The following is a 7,524-nucleotide window of genomic DNA, read 5'->3' as shown; positions in this document are numbered from 1 at the left end:
TATGCATAAACATAATTGCGTATTAGTTAACAATAAAAAAGAAAAAAAGCCAAGCCTTATTTACAAACTGAGTGCACTTCAGCTGCTGATTGTATTAAAAGCAAGAACCGTTTCACCATTTGGAACTAAACAAAACCCCAAAGACCTTGAATCAATGTGTATACTTGCTTTAACTTCATATCTTATATCAGTCACTAAAGCTTGTCACCTCAAAGGAAGATGGGTACGTTCAAGGGCAGCAGTTGTTACACACAAAGGGTCACGATGAACCAGCTTACAAATGGTTAGCAGAAATGTTCGTGTAACTTGCAGCATTATCCTTCTCTGTCTCTATGAAGAGGGGAAGGCGTTTACTAACAATTTGGTAATGACACAAAGAGCAGACAGCTGCATCAAGTCTGTAACTAGTGAAAATGTATGGAAGGGTTCATTTACGTAACAGGCAAGTAGGAGCGTGTTGTAGTTTTGTGCTGCCCAAAGGTTTTTGGAAAGTCTATGCCCATCTCTAATGCACATGTAAATTAAATTTTACGAAATGCCTCTTAAATGTACTTCATTGATTTTTGAATTTATCATAAGCCCCTAATTCATATTTTGGTGCCAGTCTCGTGTGTCACATGGTTTTGAAACCAATAGAGACTCATATGAAAGGGGTTACCTTCATTTGAATTACTTTATTGGTTGTGTGGATGGATTAAATATGGGCTAAGAAGTCTTCATGATGACATAATGAAACACACATTGGTTGTTCTTTCACCTTGAAATCTGGTTTTTTAAGCCCGTTCTTCTATTAGAAGACAGTGAAATGTCATTAAGCATCTAGACATAACAATAACTCCTTAAAATTTTTGTTAGTTTTTCTTTTAATCTAGATGGCACTGAAGTACAAACAAACAAACAAAACCTCCCAACCCAAGCCAGTAGTAAAGCTTTCATACAGAAATCACTGTGAATAGCTCACCTTTCCTTATTATAGATAGCCTAGAACTCTTAATTAATTTATTGACGGTGGGATGAAAAATGCAATAACCTCATAGCCCTACTTTTTGTCGTTGCAGACCTGATTCACATGAAAAAATAAAAACCTCAAGCATGCTTTTTCATGCTTTGATATTTTGCTAAGTGCTGAGCTTTCAGTGTATGAGAAGACACATGTGAAACACTAGAATAATAAAAAAATCCTTAAATAATATATCAATGAAAAAAAAAGAAAGAATAAAAGAATACACATTGTATTGTGCAATGGAACCTAAAAATGCTTGTTTTTCTGCAAAGGGAAACATTAATGTAAAATCTTTTCCCCTTGCTCCCAAAGAGAGACATTCTTGACTAACCATCTTCCCCCAATCAGGAACCTTTCAAAGCTGGAACCCACTTCATAACACTGGAGACAAATATATGAAAATTTCTTTCCCGTTCTTGTCAGTTAAATTATTTATCAAGTGATGATGCTTTCTTTGTGCTTTTCTTCTCAGGCAGTAGGACTTTACCCTTCACTCCTGCAGTATTCTCCAAGCCCTTGAAATAACTCTTCCTTTGAATTACTGATTATTGGCACAGAAATATTTCTCTGCTCTTCTGCAGGTCTTTGAAGTGTGTCAGGAATTAACGTCAGGGTTTGGCACAGAGGAGAGCTCTGTGTGGGTGGAAGGGAAGGGCTGTGTCCCTCCTGGAAGAAATGAAAGGCTGTGCAGGGCTCTGGGCTGCTCCACTGCTGGGACTGCTCCCCTGCCACCCCATTCCCAGGAGGAAGCTGCTTGTGCAGAGATGGGGAGATAGGAGATGATTACCCCCAAAAATGCCCAGAGGAAACCTGTACCTTCCTCCCCCCTGAGGTCAAGCCCTGGCTGCTCTGGAGGACACCACAAAGCAAATCCTTCCTTTGGAGTCAGGGCTGCCCCTCGAGGAGGGGTCTGAAACTCAAGCTGAGGAGTCAAGGTCTTGATGAAGCTTTTATTTTCCTACACAGGGAAAATTGTTCTTGTTTCTGGTGTTCTGAGACCTTTATGTTTCCACCACTCCAGAGAATTACAGAGGCGCCTGAATGCTGATTATTGCTGTGCCTCTGGACAGACTACATCCCAAGGACAGGAAATGCAGAATGTGAGGAGGATGTAAAATCGCCTCTCCCTCCCCATCTCCACCCAGCTGAAATGCTGATTGCTTGCTGGCTAATATCACTGGCAAGAACACAAAACCAAATACTGTATCTTCCTCTGAAACTCTTACATCCCACCCCTTCCTAGCCAACCATTTTAGCTTGTGTTTGTTTTCAGGATGGTGTTCCCCACTAGGTTTTTTTGCCTGAATGAAAGAAGAAAGCCAACACACGGCATCGTGCTCTTTGGAAGGCATTTATGTACATATATGTGATATGCTGACTTTCACTTCAGCCTGCTTTGCTAATTTAAAATAGACTTCGTCCTCATTTCACAAGATCAGAAAATTTCAAGCCTTGCTTATTACTGGAGATGTGTAGTCTGGATTTTCAGAAGTTTATCTTAATGAGAGTTTAAAGTAGGTTTTCAAATTGGCCAAGTTTCATTGTGATCTGACACACTTTGGTCTCTGATGTGGAGGCATGTGTCATTATTTATCTTGTCAAGTCCTCTGTTGTTCATGAACTTACCTGTGCATCTGGGATGGGGTGTGAGCAGCCTGGTACACAGACAGCAGCAAAACCATTTCATGCCTCGCAATATGGTTGTAATGTAAAAAACTGTCAGTAGTGCAAAGCAAGAAAACTTCAAGTATGTTTCCAACTAAACATTTTTATTATTTTTTTTAATCCTTATTTTTATATTCACATCAGGAACCTGTTTTGTTACAGATAGATGGAAGGAAACGCACAGTTTGAAAAGAAGGAAGAAGGCCATGAGAATCCTCTGCTGGCTATGCAGGTGTTTTGTATAGGTCAAACCACAGAGGCTGATCACAGTCAGTGTGGAGCTTTGGGCAAGAGGAAGGGCTGGGTGCTTACTTGGTTTCAAAGCTTTTTTGCCCTCATCATCAGTTCTCCAGCGAGGGGCAAGATGAACCTGATACCAGAAAGAGTGTGAGGGGTTTAGAGCTAAACTTGGTCCCTTCTCTGCCTCACTCACCAGTTTAGAGCCACTCATGGCCAGTAAAAGGCACTTATCAGCAAACACAGCAAACCACAGTTCTCCATTTGTCCATCACAAAATGAGGTTGGGCTTCCAGTAGCATCATGACCACACTTAATGCTCCCATTCCATCGGCCTGCTCTGAAATTTCCCTCACTGGCAAATTCAGGAGGGTTTTTTTGGCTCTATAGCATCACTAACCTCCAAATTTTGGTTCTTAAGGTCGTTGCTCAGCCCACGCCCACAAGTCTTCGTGTTCCGCCTTTGAACCACCAGCCATAATGTGATCCCCAGATAAAACCCTGGAATGCCGCTAATTACTTCTATTGGAAATTAGTCCAGCTGAGGCACAGCCCACCGATCCAGAATCACGTCCTGTGTGACACGATTTCCAGGAGGAGCTCTCCTGGCTCTCCAGAAGATGCTGGCTGCCCTCTAGTGAACAGCGAGATTTCTGCTGACACATCACTGCAGAGGCAAAGACGTTAATAAATACTGCCTTGTAGATCAATATGTAACAAGAGGGTTGGATCGAAGAAAGGCAAAGAATCTTAAGATTATTAGTGGGAGCACCGGGCTGGGAGGCATTAGGGAAGGAAGAATTCCGGCTTGCACAGACGTGCCACTCCCGGCCGCCGTAATTTTTGGAGGTAAATTTTTGTTTGATCAGAACTTCCTGAAAGTTTTAAAATTTCTGTTATCGGCTGAACGACCTATGACTGTTATAAAAAGACAAGGACAAGGGTTCTGCATTGCAAAGAGGTTCACTTTCTGCTAAAAACATCCATCTGGCTCCCAGGCACTCACTGACACAAAATGTGATTTTTTCGATACTTCTATGTGTGTATGTGTGTGTGCATGTTTGTGTCTGCATCTGCAAGCGGTAGCAGAGTCATGTTTTCACAGTTTCCTAAGCGAAATCATAACTTGAATTTAAGGGACATTTATGGAGTTCATTTTTGGAATAGTGCAGATGTATCAAGTGCTGGAAGCATCACCAGAAATCATGAATGAAATCAAGCACATTGAGAATGAATAAAGATCTACATTGGATGTTTATATCGGTGAGTTATTTCACATTAACTATGAGGTAGGACATACAATGTAATAATTTGATTCAGAACAAACACATTAAAGAATATTCTATGTAAATACTTTGATTCTAATCGCTCCAGAAGAACCTAAAGTCTCATCTACATGAATCCCACGGGGAAAATTTACCACATTTTTTTCATGAATACATCTCAGAATCAGAGACTTGTGGTTAAAACATCTAAGTTTTCTTGTGAGTGTGAATGTGGGAACGTGAGAATTTTTGAAGTACTCTGCATCTCATTTCTTTAATTGACAATTTCATTTCTAGACATTTTTTGCTTTTTTATTTTCATTCATTGGTGATCCTCTAGAATCTGAAAGTTGTCTGACTGGTGCTCTGAAGTCTGTGCTATGAGAATACTGTCACATCACCCACCTCCCCTCACTTGCTCACCCTAAATGTTCACCCCTTTCCTCTGTTCAGCAATCTCACTCCTCTGTGCCACCATTCTTGCTGTGAATGTGCTATGGGGAGTAACACAAGCACATGCTTAACTCACGTTGGGACGTCACATTGCCAAAGAACACAGCTTTTCATAACAAAGACAGTAAACTTTCCACTCAAATTAAATAACATGGCACAGTGGCTCTGCTGGATTTGCTGTCCTTTGGAAAACAAAGAGGGAAAACCTTTCATTGTTGACGAAAGCACTTGCTTCATGCTGAAGGGTTCTATTGACTCCAGCGGGATTTGAGCAAATTAGAAATATCTTTCCAAGTTTTAGACGTTTCCTGAAGTGGGGCTTGAGAGGATGAACAAAAACCCTTTCTCTCTCTCTCTCTCCTGGTGTATGCATATTTTTTCCATACTTACACAGCAGTTGAAGTTTAGCTTCGGGTGTGTTGCTTCAGCACAAGAAAAAAAATAATTGAGACATGAGTATTTACATGTAGTAAAGTCAAAATTCTGAATTATTTATTTTTGTAGATAGGAGAAGAGAAGACTGAAGGGGAACCTGACAGAGGTCCATGGGTTCCTCACAAGGGGAAGTGCAGGGACAGGCACTGATCTCAGGATCTTTATGAGTCCCTCCCAACCTGAGATATTCTATGATTCTATAAATTAATTCCTCATTTCTCTGTGCTTGCATGCACAGTTTAGGCTTTCCCTATTAAACTGCTTTTATCTCATCCCATGAGTTCTTTTCCTGACCCCACTGGTGGGGGAGTGAGCAAGCATCTGCATGGTGCTGCATGTCTGAGGTTAAACCACAGCAAACTCTTACAGAACACACTTGGCCATATTATTGTCATCTCCTTCAACATTAAACTGTGAAAAAAATATATTCATGAAGTGGCTGCACTATCCATTTTAGCATTTTGTGCCCAGGAAGAAAGGTAATTCCAATTTTTACACATTGTGACCACTTTCCAACCCTTTTTTTAGGTGATGGGTGGCCAAAATTCTCCCTCTAAATGTAAAACTTCTCCCTCTCTTGTTAAGATTGTCCAATGGACCCAGGTAGCCTCAGCAGACAAAGGCATTGTCACTGATCCACTTTGGACAGCTATTGATGATTCCACTTCTGGCCCAGCTGGTGAAAGACATTCCATACCATTGTACAGTCTGTTGCTATTATTATTATTATTATTATTATTATTATTATTATTATTATTATTATTATTATTATCATTATTATTATTATCATTATCATTATCATTATTATTATTGCTACTATTTGCCCTTCCTTTTCTGTCCTATTAAACTCTCTTTATCTCAACCCACGAATGTTATTGTTTTTTTTCCTGTGTGGTGTTTCAGCTGCCTGCCAGGTTAAACCACAACAGCTCTGCTGAAATCATGCAAGAGAGCTTTGCAAAAGGAACCCAAACCTAAGCCACCTTTTATGTGCTCATGGGATACATCCTTTGTGAACATTCACAACGATTGGCTGAAATAATTCTGAGGGATGATGGGGAGCACATTCCTCTGACTCTCATTCCCTTCCAGAAGTTAATGACCCTGTACATTAGTTTCTCATGAAAATACTTTCCTGGGAACACTGTGAGATCCAAGCATCTTAGTTCTGTTCCTTTTGCTGAGCTTGTGTATCTTATTTTGCTTTATTTTGTGTGTTCTGGCTCAGGAAGCAACGCTGCATCGTGTTACACCAGCTGACTCTCTGGCCTTAGATCTGTCTTATAGTTTTCCCTGATAATCTTTTCAAGTAATAAAATTTGGATCCGGGTGCTGAGCTCTTTAAATAGGTACATTTTGTCATCTTATAAGTGTTAGCAAATCAAGGGAGGCATACTCACAGTTAATGTAAAAGTTCTGTGTAACAATGCCTCTTGTAAGAGGTGTCAGATATGGGTCAAGCTGTACAAGATATCCCTAATCCCTCGCTGCCATTATTAATAATACTAATTAATAAAATTTTAACTTTAAAATTCAACTTTAAATATTTTAACTTTAATAAATTAATTCTATTCATTTAAACATATTTTTTAAAATTCTTTTTTTTTTTCATCTGCCATTTTAATAAATCAGACTACTATCCTTAACTTTTATAAAAGCATGCCATTTCAGCAATGTCAGTGTGTTTAGATAAGTCAGTTTTGGTGAACAGCTGTAGAAAGGTGAGAAGGTGGATGGACCATCACTCTGGCAACACAAGGCAATAGCAAGGATAGAGTCAGAGGGTCTCCAGAGTGGTGAGAAGGAGAATGGCAATAACTCCCCCCATTTTGGACCCCCCATCCCCCACTGTCCCTCCATGCACATCCCGGGGACATTTTGTTGTAGTGCTTGATCCCACTTTGTTCCTATCCCATCCCAGTGACAGCACACCGTGAAATCCCAGATATTGCTGTGAAAACACTCTTGATTTAGATTTTTTTCAAGGGACTGTCACTTATTTTGCACCACAACAAGCACTGTAACCCAGCTGATCTCTAGGTGCTGCAGAGATATGGATGTTTAATCACGATCATCAGCACTGAAAGCACAACATTCTGAAATATTAGGTGTTTTGTATATAGACTGCCTCTCTAATGGAGTGCCTAAATTTCATTCGTTGTCTTGGACCTTGGTTTTATGGGGTTGTGTGGGATTTTTGTAATAAAGTAAATTTCCAGTAATTACTTCTGATGTTGTCACCATCATCAGTTAGTAACACCTGGCTGGATGTACGAAATAACATCTCTTCCAACCAAGTGAGCCCATCTACAGGCCACTTTGTCGATAGAGCTGTGCCCCAGACATTCTATTTTAGACTAACTCTGCCCTTTCAGAAGTGTCTCAGAAAGTCTATTGATGGATCATATCTACTCTTGAATTGACCTTAGCACCTCAGCAAGCAGGGAGACTTCTGCTTACATCACC

The sequence above is a fragment of the Empidonax traillii genome, unplaced genomic scaffold (assembly GCF_003031625.1).
Source record: "Empidonax traillii isolate 1590-97213 ecotype Southwest subspecies unplaced genomic scaffold, ASM303162v1 scaffold764:size1210623, whole genome shotgun sequence".
Classification (NCBI taxonomy): domain Eukaryota; kingdom Metazoa; phylum Chordata; class Aves; order Passeriformes; family Tyrannidae; genus Empidonax; species Empidonax traillii.
This window is presented reverse-complemented; position numbering follows the sequence as displayed.